Consider the following 14,400-nt stretch of genomic DNA (forward strand, 5'->3'; position numbering starts at 1 on the left):
AAATATCTTTTAGTAAAAGACTGGCCCTTACTGTGTATGGAGCTACTAACCCAACAGGGTCAAACAAAGAAAAGACGAAATTCAAGACGGTTCGTTGAGTTATTGCCTTATCGAGAGGACGATCCACGCCTCTGCTAACAACCAATGTGTCTTTCACATGGTCCCACTTAAGACCTAAGACGTGTGATGATTGTTCGGCACCGTTACATATTTCCTTGATGGGTGAAGTCTAGGTTTCGGATTCCTCGGGGTTCATTGCTGAAGTGATTTCATCAGCATTACTGACAAATTTAGTCAAATTAGTTCCTCCCAATTTTAGCAAGGAAAACAAATCGCGACTAATTTTAATTGCATGGGTAACGTTCTCGAATGAATCCAAGTAATCTTCCATGTAAAATTTTTCATTTACGACTGAGGCGGCCTCAGGGTATGTGGACATATTATCAGTTGCTGTTTTTCGCAACGCAAAATAGGCGCACGTAGGCGAATCCCGAGCGCCGAATATATGGCGAGTGTACTGATGAACTATCACATCGGAAGTGGTATCCTCCCGCCACAAAAAACGGAGCGAAATTTGATCGCGGGCAATGACTCCTACCTGGAGGAACATACCCTCTATATCCGCGGAGACGGCGTACTTGTGTTGACGGAATCGCAAAAGTAGAAAAATTAATTTTTGGAGTAGGTCCGGACCCACCAATAAGGACTTATTTAAGGATGTGCCGTGAAAGTTAGATTATTCGGATTTACGACGGGATGGTGCGGAAGATACCACTCGCGATCGGAACGCTTACGTGGATCATGCGGTTCGACGGTAACGACATAGCCTTTCCTAATGACCTCTCTAATTGTTTCTGCGTATCTTTCGCGCAGCTTAGGGTTTTTACTTAACCGTCTCTCCAATGTTTTAAATTGGGCGAGTGACGAGTCATAGTTGTTTGGTAGACTTACATTACTTTCAATCCAAAGCATAGGCACAATGTATCTTTCGCCATTGTGAACGGTTTCAGAATTTAGGATGGATGAAGCATGTTTATCCGCGGCGGAACGGGCATCGACTTGTTTGAAAGCACCATACGATTCCAACTTGTACCAGGACTTTATCTGGTCGGTCAGAGAAGAATCTTCAACAACACACTTGGAACACGAAGAAGTAGAATTAACGGACGGCGGCAACGGACCACTTATGACCCAACCTATCGGTAGGCGAACGGAACACGGTGAGTTTTTATCATCTCCCAAGATGAACTCAATGGGTCTAACGGCGTGGTAGTAGTCTTGTCCGATAATAACTTCAACGTCCTCATAAGTATATTGAGTGGGCTTAATAGGTGCTAATTGTGGATATTTATTCTGCAAATCAGCAATATTGATTAATTAGGAACCAATCCGAATTTTGTCTTTAACATATGCACAGAGAGAAAATACGAAATCACTATTATTCGGCTCGGAGGAAACTGTAAACTTGACCCTCTGAGTCTCAACAACGGTGGTTGAATTGAAACCATTAATTGACAAGTTAACAAGCTCCCCTACTAAGCCGAGATGGTTTACGAGTGACAAAGACACCCAGGGGTGAGTCGATGCACTATCACAAAGAACCAACGTCAGGAGACTGGTTACATCCGAGGATACACCAAGTGTTGCAATTGGCAACAACCCTTTAGAAGATTCAATGTCATGTACATCACTAACAGCGGCATGGGTGGAAGTTTTTGTATTCTCCTTGGATTTGTTTGTTCCAGCATTATTCGAGACATTTGAATTTTCCTTCCGAGGAAATATTCTTTCGGCTCCATGGAGCAAGACATTATGTGTGCTATCACACTCTGGCTTCGGGCACTTTTTCGCTCTAGAACATTGCCGGAAACTATGATTGCCATTGAGGCAAGCGAAGCAAAGTTTCTGTTCGTCTAACAGTTCTGTATTTTGCTCGCTGAGTAGCATTCTTTTCCTTAAAAACAGCACAATTCCACAATACACTTACACAAAACGCACGGCGGAAACCTAGACTTCTCCTGAGCCTTACTAGTTACCTGGCAATGGGCTGCAAAAACTTTGGTTGTTTTTGGTTTAACTGGTTCCTCGTTTTTTGACTTAGTAGTAATCTCTCATGCCCCTCGGTCTTTTCTTTCAACCAGTTGTTAAAGTCTAAAAGTTTTGGTCACTGCCAATTATGTCTAACAGTATGCATTGACCAAGCCTCCTTGAGGTTAGGCGGAAAATTACTAACAGCTTGGTTTAACAGGTTAACACTCTTTAGATCATCGTTGAAAGACAATGATTTGAAAACTGCTACGAGGCCAGATATGGCAATGGCAGAGGAGAAACTAATGACATTTTCCGAATTGTGCATCTCAAGTGGAGGAAAAGTATTCAGCTTATCAAGATGCGCACCAACAATGGCATGTGGTTGTCCGAACTTCCGTTGCAAGGTGGCCAGTGCATCCTTGTACATAACGCCACTATAACTAAACTCCGCAATTGCGTTTTTGCTTTGCCTGTGACGAGCGTTTTTAAGTATGTCAGTTTCGTATCATCGGTGAGAACAGCGGAATCAATGGTGGACTTAAACTGACCAAACCATTGGTGCCAGTTTAACGGGTTGCCGTCAAACTGGGCTAACTTCCATTCAAGAAGATGATCTTTGCGGCTATGCATCAATAATTCCGCCAATTCACGAGCGTAGAGAGGTCGATCCGATGAACAACCTTGGTTGGGATAAGTGGAAGACGGTGCGTAGTCTTTGTTGACTGGCTGATAACCAGTATTAGCATGATTGACAAAATGCGGAACTTGTTGTGGATGAACTGGGGGAGTATTAAAATACACAGTCCCACCACTAGTATACGGAGCGGCGGTGTTACACGATGGAACAACAGTTGTCACATTAGAAAAAATGTTTCCAGCATTACAACACTGAGCAGGCGTGACGATTGGAGTTGAAGCTGCCAATCGCCATAAGTTTGCATCACTTGTGTAGTAATCGTTGATATTAGGTGACACAGTATGCGGAACAAAGGGAAGATTATGTTGCGTCTGGACTGGCGCTGCATGGCAATTACGTGCTGAAAAGAAAACCGGCGTTGGGTTTACTCCAGAAGATGAGAAGCCACCACCAGCAAATGCAGGTGACAAAGAAACAAAACCAGAACCGGGTTGTGCCGGTAACATTAGGACAGGTAATGATTCCGGTTGCGCGATGGCAAAACTACCATTAGTTATGTTTGAACTCATGGTCTGTAAAGGAACAGCAGACGGCGGTGGTAACACGTGTGCACTAGAATGCATATTGTTAACTGGGAATGGAACAGAAGCTTGCAATGGCAAAAAGCACTGCCAAATTGAGGCATAGCCCGACGTCCATAACTATGGATTCCGGGGTCACTCAATGCTGTGTGCTCGTGGTTATGACTATTACTGGTGTGAATTGCATGAGCGAGAATGGAGGAAGTCGTCGGTCCTGACGAAATGGGTACAGGAGTGAAGGCCTGCAAACCTGGCATGCTAGCAACGTCGGGAGGTGCTTGTGAACTAACAGAGTCTACCCAATCATTAGTTCGATTGGTGGCTACTTTTGAAATAGGTTGACTTACTCCTGTCGAGTTACTTTCCGCTACCTTCTCGCTAACCTCAGATGAACTGTCCTCAAGTTCAAACGCTTTCAGTTCCATTTCAATTAGTTGCTTTTTATGACTTTCAGCCAATTGCTCTAGTTCCAGCTGACTTTGTTCGAACTTAAGACGGTTCTCTTGCTCTTTAAGTCTTAAAGACACTTGATACTGCCCCCAGCGTCGTTTTACTAAAGCTAATTCATGCCGTTTCTCACTTGATGACATAGTGCGAACAGTCGACGTATGACGAGTGGAAGCAGATTTATCATACTTATGTGAGTCAAGCTTTCTACTATCCTTAGACATATTAGAGACCTTAGACCTGTTTTCAGATACTCGTGCTTCTGAATCTCTTGTTTTGTGCGAGCGTGAGGATGTCTCAGACCTAGTTTGTTGTAAAGATCCCTTGCTCCCTGTAATGCCGGCTGCTAGAAATGACGAAGCTTCAAGGCTCATCTTGTAACTCTGAGCTTCATGCATTGTTTTGTCGTTCTTTTCGGTTACTTTCTTATGCCAAAGGTCTTGCTGAGCAATAATTTTTTCGGGGTTTTCCGTTTTTCCCGCTAACCTAATTAATTGCTCATTGACTTCGACAGCTTTTTCCAACGCAATTTTACATTTGTAAACAGCATGATCAATTTTTGTGGTGCGACTATTATTCTCAATGTACTCAAGTAATAATGAGTGACGCTTAAGCAGCTCATTTTCTAGATTTAGACGGGTTTCAAATAACTTGCGTATCTTACTTTGGAATTTTTCGTCCATTTTTTTCACAAATTGACAATATTCTACGGATGCTCACTTAAAGGAAACAATCAATAAAGTGAGATACTGTTTTGGTATGTAATTAAGTTTGCATTAATAAATCAACATTAGCTTACAAGATGGGGGAACTTGAAGTCTCAAAGCTTCTGCCTGAAGCCTATATTTTATAGCTTTCAGAGCTTTGAGGGGTAAGCGGTTCCGCTTCTTACGTGTCTTAAGGATTTTAAGATTAGCGCTATAACGCCTTAGAAGGAAGAGAGTCTTTAACTCAAGGGCAGGAGGCTGGTGAAGCTCTTTTTACTTCTCAATTAGTACCTGGTCCTTAGCCTTACGCTTTGAGATAAAGTCTTTAACGACGTTCAGAACGAGAATACCTGTTGAACCTAAACTTTCCTCTATATCCTCGGTTCCATTCCGTCTACAGTATACGATCGCACAAATGTTTGTCCTATACCTTAATAACAAATTGACAATTTGCTCACTACTCAGCTTGCGGTTATTGTTGCTGCGGTGCCTAATTATTGAGTTATTAATGGCGTCATGCCAAATTACGAGGTCGTTACGGTGCGACAAGTAAAGATGAAGGTAGTAATGTATCGTTTTCTGAGAATACCTAGCGTTAAAGTTCAAACTTAAACCTGGCTTTGTGAAGCAAGTATCTTTGACGCGCTTCTGGGACGGAGCGGGAAGTTTTCGGAGCGCGTGATCTAAGTAACTAGCTCCTAGAATGAATACCATATACTTAAGGGACCTATGCGACGGCTTCGTTACGCTTAACTACCAATGGGGTTGGAAAACTAAGTAGGTCGGTTGAACTCCAACAACACTCACGGAGTAAACCTAAGGATGAAAGAATTCAACTTAACTCACCTAATATCACCATACCTGACCACTTAACTTTACTGTCACGCAACGAAATCAATAATCGGACGGGCTGAAACGGCTTTGTTTTATTTGAAGCGAACTGGCTTTCAGTTTCACCAATGGTGGGTGGGGGATCAGGCAAATTGGTTAAGTTCCAACAACACACGCGGAAGAAACGTGAGGATGAACAAACTAAACTTAAATTGCCTGATATTTTGCTACCAGACCACTTAACATAAGGTTGGTGTCATCTTACAGCACAGTTTCGCAGAATTCTGGAGACGTTTTGAAGATTTTTTGGCAATTTTTTTTTACTTTTTTCACAAAATTTTTCAGAAAACTTTGGTCAGCAGGTTCGAGTCAAAAACCAATCCAAAAACTAGTCCAGTATCTCTTGTCTATTTTCCGATTTCACGGATTAATATTCCGTTCACAAATATCCAAAAATTTTTGGTATCGAGAAAAATGTCAAGTCAGTTTAACTATGTACCGACTGTAAGATATTTCAGTTCAACGGAACAGTCCAAAAATTCTGGGTATTGAGAAAAATTGCCGGGGGCTAGATTGCGGGAAAATTTTTTAACATATAGTACTTCGTATATAAGCTTATAGCACGAATGGAGAGTTTTAAAAGTTTAGAACTTCTTACAGTTTTTAATTGGAGATAAGCGACACCGGGAAAAAAATCCAAAACTTCGGTTGTCTTGAAAAACACAGCTCAAAAGTCCAAAAGTCAACAATCAGGACACCTGAACAGACCTCTCTTCCTCTAGTCAGTCTGCTCTTTCGTCTGTCTGCTATGTCGTCTGTCGGCTCTTCTGGCCAATCGCCCACTTTCGTCAAATAAACTCTTTGACGAGTTTCGGCCAATTCGGGACTCTGATGTTTTCGTATTTTCGACCAAACGCCCACTTTCGGCCAAACGCCCAATTTTGGCCAACTGGTATCTGGTATTTTCGGCCAAATGCCCACTTTCGGCCATCTGGTATGTGGTATTTTCGGTCAAACGCCCACTTTCGGCCAACTGGTTATGTGGTATTTTCGGCCAAACGCTCACTTTCGGCCAAACGCCCACTTTCGGCCAACCACACAATTCGGCCTGGTGATCACTGACAATTTCGGGTCCCTTGTGTTGTTGTCCAGCACGAAAAAATTGTTACCGCGATCTTAGGGGCGTTTTGCATGCGCGGTAGACCGAATGCGCAAAAAATTTCAACCAATCAAAGCCCAATAAATTTACCAATCCGACTGGTTTCATTGTTTCTTCTGCTAAAGCTGTTGACTAATGAATTTTGATTTACCCACAAAAAATTATGCGTTTTCGGTCGTTTGCACATGAGGGACTTCCCTGTCATCTTTTTTTTTACCATATTTGTTTCGAGTGCGTTTGTTTGCATCATTCGTGCCTTTTTTCTGTTTATCTTTTAAGAGCGCCTATTTAAACTATCCGGACAAAAAAATGAATCAGAAATTTTAATCTCCTTTTTCTCAAATTGGGTTGACATTGGAAAATTGAGAGTTTATAGTTGACAATTTTTTTGGCTAAATTTAGCCAAAATTTTTCATATGATATGATAGGTTTTAATACGATATTTTCCTCGACCCATTACAAATATTTTTTGTGGTACCTAGTTATGCTCGCTCTAATCTCCAAAACTGTATAAAACGGCTCGGCAAATAATTGTTTTAACTCGTAGTATTCTCGGCAATACATACATTCATCGTCATTAATTTACTAAAGCCAACATTTCACACAACTCACTTTCACAATTTCAACAATCCACCGTTTCAATAAACAAACTGGTGCAAGCTAGCCACAAGAACCGGTCGGTAATGTCCTTGAGTCAAATTGCTCGTTCTGGCGGTCAGCCTTAATCAAGGTTGAACCGAATTAGAACCAAAAAACAGTTAAAATAGGATGTAACCCCCGTTTTTAGTATATTAATACATAGGCAGGTGGGGGACTCGAACCTACGTCGACTGTTATGTTACGTTACTTTGTCTTAGTCCGCTTGGCCAACTGTTCTTATTTTATATGAATCTATACTCTTGTTTTATATGCATCTATACTCTACATTTGCATCGCAACACTAGTTTTGCGTGGAAAACAATTATGCGAAATTTATATTTATATAAAAAAAGATTTTAAAGTTCTATAATTTTGAATGTGAAAATGTGAGAAACGCTTTAAAATTGTTTGTTCAAAAATTATAACGGCCATTTTGGCGTAACATTTTATCAGCTAAAATGTTTCAAACAACTCAGACGGAAGCATTTAATTCTACTGATTTTCCTTTTATATGTTATCACTTAAACTTAAATAATAAGGGCACACGTGTTGTTTTGCCTTTCGAAAAAAGTGAAACCATGGTTTTGCTTGGGATGAATTGGTTAATTTAGGAGATCTATTTCAAATTTTCTGATTTTTTGAAGAAGTTGAAACATGCTTGTTTGGCTAATTTGGGATAATTAACGCGATGTTTTGCGTTCTCCAGTTCGCAAGCTTATTCTAAATTGATTAGATAAAACACTTTGCATAGAAAACGTTACCAGACGCTAAATATATCATTTTCATTCACTTGATATAGCATCTTCTGGCAAAATTACATTTGATATTTTCTTGTGTTTTGAAAATTTTGTGATTTTTCAACTCAAAAGATATTTCATAGACATTACAGGACATCCAGAAAAAATCAAGGTTTGTCCCATCTTGTTTTTTTTAAAGAAAAGATAATTGTTCAACTTTCCAGCTAGCCCCTTTGAACGATTTATAGAATATATTTTACACCAACTAAAAGTATTGGTGTCATGGACTCAAACTGCAGAAAATAAATGACCTTTGATTGCTCAGAAATTGTTCCGAATAGACTTTATGCAAGTTAATTTACTGTTTTATTACGTTGGAGATCTTTAACTATTTTTTTGTTCTTAACATAGCACTTGGGGTGAAAATTTTTGAAAAAAAAATCAAATAAAAAATATTTTTTTTTGTTTCTAATCATAAAGAACCCCGATTACATTCCCGTGGGAAAATTTTGGACTTCCTGTCAGGATCTTATGGGATCCAGAGCAATCCTGCATTTCCTGGCACGGACAATCGAGGAACCTTGTCAGAAACTCTAAGAAAATAACACTTGAAAACTAGGCTTGGACACCTGTTAGGTAACCTTCCGGTAAATTTAGTAGTCCAGCAAACGCGATATTTCTAAAAAAAAATTTCTTTCAAGTTTTAATCACCGCAAATTCAATAATAGGCTCAAAAAAGGGAATTGGACAAAAAATGTATGCATAAAGGGAATTATTTGGATGTATAAAGAAGCCTGGACTCAAATTTCAGCACAAAAGAACCCAAAATCTGAATGAATGTTGTGTGTGGAGACATAATTAGTTTTTGTTTGATTTTACTTGGTAAGATAAGCCATAAATATGACAGAAAACTATCACAAAATTTTTTAAACACTGTTTACTTGAAGTAGAAGCTATCTAGGCTCATAGAAAAAGTTGTGATTTGCTACAGGTCGGATTTAAGGGTAAAGGCGGAAGCCTTCCCTCAGGGATTCGATTATCTCATCAACCAAAGGATTATTTTTTCTTTTTTTATGACATTCAACTTTGGCTGACCAACACAAACATTTTCTAAAGGCTCCAAGTTATATAAACATTATAAGGGAGCGCGCGCCAAAAAACACAATTTTTTGTCGAAATTAATCAAAAATGCACAAAAACGGCATTTTTGACCTGCCGTTTTGTTTGAAAAAATTGCCTGCGGCGCACGACATATTGTCTACATAGTGCCTTTGTAGTGTTTTGAAAGTGCCCGGTAATCAAATTTGGTCGACTAAAAAAAGGTCGACAAATTTTTTGATTTTTTCAAAAGTCCCCCCCCCCCTCAAGAAAATCCTAGATCTGCCCTTGATTCGTTATCTCAAACCAGTACGAAATTGAAGCTATTCAATTTAACTTTCAATGCTGAACTTAAAATGCAAGGTTGCAAGGTTTTCACCAGTTAACCCGTAAGTTTTTTTGTATGAGAATATCCTTTTGTTCAAGTTGACTTTGGGCAGGCGCGCAAAAATTTGAAAACTGGAAAATTCAGCCAAAAAACATCGAAGTCTAGGCCTGAACTCTTAGACCACTCCATGCTCCAGGAAGTCCAGGGCATTATCTGCAAGACTTTGACGTGGTTTTTCCTCTGGCTCGGCCTGGTTCCAGGTAAGACTGCTGGTATCAGAGCAAAACGTAGAATAATTCAACTGCTTTCTAGCCCATCTAAGAAGTTCTTGATGAAAAAAGATGGAACTTTCATAAGAAAAAAGAGAGAATTATTCAAACAAAATGAATTAATTTGGTCGAAATTTATTGAGCGTTTTTTACTCGCAATAAATTGTTACCCTAAATTAAATTTGTATGTACTTTTGAGCCAAATAAACGCTTTTCATGAAAATCTATCGCGTATAAAAGTCGCTCGATAAACCGGGCCAACCTGACAGATTTCAAACCCTAATTTAACAGAGAACGGTTGAAGGTTAAAACAACATATTCATCTTCGGCTCAAGCCAGCAATATTTTCCCGTTCATATACAAAATCCATCAAAAGTTGCAATTTAAAAAGCCAAACATTCCCTGATGATAAAGTTTCACCCCGAGCAGAAATATTCCATTCTTTCTGACGAAAGTGAGAGCCAAAATGGTTACTGAGAAAGTGAACTGTTTTTGGAGAATTTAATCAGTTCTGGACAGTTCAAAGGTCTATCGGAACACTCACGGGATCGCCTCACGACTGCGATTTTGTTGGTAAGAATAATTGTATCAGCGACGGTTTTGATTGCTCCTATCAAAATTTTTGATTTTAATTGACAACGTTACAATTGAAATATTAACCAATTGTGTTATATTTCAGGGCTTTTCAAAATATAAAATATTTTTTGATTTATTCGACCTTCTGGGATCCTGTAGTTCCTCGTATGCGGTTGCCACGCGGTTGTCAATTACGTCATTATGGTAGCAAGCTCCCGCTGAATACAGCACAGTTCGAACAATAGAAGAAATGAGACCCAATAAGCCACTAGAACCAAATAAACCCACTGCCGTTTGCATGATTACGAAGTAATAGTCAAGAGACTTCATTTCTTTTGTCGGCGAAGTGAGCGAAGGATCATATTAATACTTATAACGTATAACTTTATTTCCAGTTTTTCTTCAATAATTGATACTTTTTTGCTGCTAAAAATGATAATGGTAGGCCTGGGGACGCATGTATGTGTGTTTCAGGCCTTGAAACGCTCATATCTGCTGTTCTAATGCCTTCTCCTGTCATTTTTAGCAAAAAAAGTTAATAAAAAAAGACAATTTGTTATCAATGAAGCTGTACAGAACTTTGGAGACGAAGAACTCGGTAGAGAATAGCACATAGGCAGAAGGCCACGCTTCTTATTTCTTGGCGCTCTTCTACGATAAGTTCTCAAAAACAGTTCATGGCTCTGAACTATGGCAAGCAGTAAACACAAGCCCACCCGATTGCATTAATAGTTTTCGTTCTCCACTGCTCGGCTCTTGGACCATTCTTTCGATGGGAATGACCACGACTATTTTTCGACTTTGTCGGTCGCGCCTTTGTTAATTCCCGCGACCGATAATCCATAGTCTGAACAGGGTTTTACAGTCGTTTACAAAATCTAAAAAAACCGTACTTCGGTCTTGATTATTGAAAAATTAGTCAGGTCATGGTCGAAAAAACAGTCGCGACTGGGTCGAAAATTTAATCTCGACATGGTCAAAAAACTTGTCGCGGCAGAGTATGAAAAACAGTCTGAAAATGGACACATTTCCTCGGTCTGCAAAGTCCTGTTCTGAGCTCATGCAAACTTACCGGGCAGCATAACAAGTTTTTTTTTTTTAATCAAACCTTTGAGATCAAAGTTGAGTTCGAATGTCTCTACAGCTTCAATAAGAAAAAAGCAGATGATCTAAAAGAGTTACAAAGATGACACCCATCCGCTACAGATTATGATCAATTTTTCTACACTTTGAAGTGACTCACGACGAAATACCAACATAATCATTCGAAACCACAAAAGAGTAAGGAAGGGTAATCAAAGAGAAGAATTGATTACCTAAACAGCTCCACTTTTCCGAAGGTGTCTCTCAATTATATTATCGATTTACTTGCTCCGTTTTTGTTTTTACCAACATTTTTAATTTTTATATCTGTTTTCACGGGGTTCATTTTGGAATAGACGTATTGGTGAGCGACGAAAACAGCACGCACATAGCTTCAATTTTTCACAGTTAGCAAAAAACACTTTGATATTTCTTTTATCTGATTAACTAAAGCAGAAATTATTTTGATTTTTTTACTGACCAAATTTTTTTTAAACTTGAAATAGTGTAAGCTGAGGGATTTTTAAAAATTACGTAAGAATTCCAGATGTGTTTTTGTCAAAACTCGCATCTGATTGACCAAAAAAACCACCTTTTAAACATTAAATTGACTCAGCTTTCCTAATTTTAATACTAATTCACTACCATAAACCAATAAGTTTTTTGTAGAACAAAGCTTGAAAAGTGGAATTCTAAAGAAAAAAAAACAAATTGTACAAAAAAAGTTTAATGAAGGGGTAGTAGACATTTCACAGTTTTTCCTTAATAAGTTATCCAAAGCTTCAGTATGATTTTTTATGAAAAGTTTGCTTAAATTTTTTCCCTATACCCTCATGTACATTCGAATGGACAGTAGTTGAGTGGTCTACGGACCATATAGAGTGATTAACTGTCTTGTTTTGGTACCGTGATATTATTGGATTTTATCAATTGTACGCACGCTTTTAATCAAAACACACAATTTGTTCTGGTAGACTATACTACTGAATTTTTAAAGGTAATATTATTCGCTAAAATTGTCCACAAAAAAAAGAAAAAATTTGACTGAACCAATGTCTTAAGCCTCCCCAAGGTTTGCCCCCCCCCCTCGAGAAAAACCTAGATCATTTTTTTTATGACAAGCGTTCGTTTGCTCATAGCGTTTCATTTCAGTAACTTTCCAATTGCAAAAACTTGAAAATTTTCAAGAAAAAGCAACTTGTTAAGTTTTTCCCGAAAAAATTCTTACAGTTTTTTATGAAAAATAAAAATACAAAAGTTGGCTGAGTCTAGCATAATGCGGACTTAATATTTGAAATTTTCCTCTTTCTCGAATTTTTTCTGTGAAGCTGCGACGTCAAACTCATAAATTTTCCTCGAAGTCAAATTCTAAAATTGGAGGACATTCCCTTATTTTCAAACAATTATTTTTAAAACATAATAATTACGCAAATTGGCCAGTCTTAATACAAACTGCCGAGGTATTTTGTCTCTTTAGTTTTTGGAACATTTTTCTTTTATGATTGATTTGATTGAGACATGCTTTTTTGGATACAATATACAATATACAATTCGAATCTAACAGGTTTATTCAATAGCCCCAAAATTTTGTTGATTTTCAAATGGCGATCGACGACTGATTGTTTTTCGATATGGAACGCGATAGTTTTCAGTCAAACAATACTGTAACGACCCAAAAACTTCGGCAAATTTATAGTGTTTAGGTCTTTATTAGTTTCTTAATAGTTTTTTAAAGACTGAAAAAACTTTGCTTCTTTAATCGAACAGCAAGAATCGTTATTTTGGAAGAAAAGTGTACTCCAACCCAGAATAAGAAGATTAATATACTTAGTGAGTGTTAAAGAAAGCTTTTAGATCTTTGCAAACCATTACGGGACCAAACTGTGGTTTTTGTGAATTATAGCCGAATAACGCAATAAGGACGTTCTCTTTGATCTTCTATTGTTCTTTCGTGTTCTTTGATCATTCTGATATTTTAAAGTATGTTTAAAGACTTGTGTCTTGACCAACATACATCAAAATATGCGCAGTTTGGCCTCGTAATGACAAGCGTTTCAGAAAATTGTAGTTCGAGTTTCAACAAAAGTATTTATAAGATCTTTGAAAACATTCACGCTGAACTAGAAATAAGTTTCAGATATCTTTTGCAATTATTATACTGTTCGAGGAGTTACACTGTTGATTTCACTACTTAAAAAAACTTCATACAAAAATAATTCTTTTATATTGATCAAAAATTTTAAATAAATTCTTAAAAGCTGGAAAAAAACATGTAATACTGAAAAGCTTGTTTCAATTTGATATTCAAACACAAACCCACATGTTTGAAGTACTTTTATTTTCATTTTTCATTATCTGAGAAGTTTTGGGTATTTTACATTCCATACACTATGTTTTTTAATTTTTATTTCTTCTTGAACTGAAAACTGAAAACAAAAGTAAAACGACAATTCATAGAACATTTGAAATGTTCTTGTTTTTATTAAATTTTCTTTTTTTGTGTGTGAGTTATTTGGAAAAATGACCGGTGAGCACGAACACGGCTCTTAGAGGAAAATGGTCGACGAGCAGAACCATACCAAGAGCAGAACAAACAAAACCTGATTGTCAAGTACTTGAAGAGTAGAATATAGGGATTCCGCTCCCCTCCTTAGGGATTCGACCCCCTGCCGGCCCAAATGGTTCCCTTTTGTACTATTTTGAGACATCCACTTTTGACTGACTGGTCCTAAAAAAAATTCTAAACGCGATGATTTTTTGCTCAAATTGTTCAAAAAATCACCTGCGACGCAGAAAAACTGGTCAAAATAGGGTACTTATGGTGATTTGGGAGAGCTCAAAATCAATTTGGTTAATTTGGTCGATAAAAAAAATCGACAAAGTTTTCGGTTTTTTGAGAATCTGCCCCCCTCTCGAGAAAAACCTAGATCCTCCCTGACTCTAAATGGTCCCTGAGAGATTATTGGAAATCGATATAAAATGTCGACGCAGTACAACAGAACCGAAGTACAAAAGTGGAGAAAAATATATTGTTCGACTGTCATAAGTTAATCTATCTAAAAACTGTTTTTACTGCTCTAAAATCATTCTGGAGTTGTTATACTCAAATGCACAAAATTGAAAATATAAAGTTGACCATTTTAATTGATGCCGCTTGTTAATCAATAAAAGTGCCCTAAGGGCGGTGTCATAAAATTTTATGAACAAACAGTTAACTCAGCAAAATGTCAACTTTTGATTTCAGTTTTGCTTTAAAACAAGACAAAATTCACGCTTA

The sequence above is a fragment of the Symsagittifera roscoffensis genome, chromosome 5, assembly GCF_963678635.1.
Source record: "Symsagittifera roscoffensis chromosome 5, txSymRosc1.1, whole genome shotgun sequence".
NCBI classification, from domain to species: Eukaryota; Metazoa; Xenacoelomorpha; order Acoela; family Convolutidae; genus Symsagittifera; species Symsagittifera roscoffensis.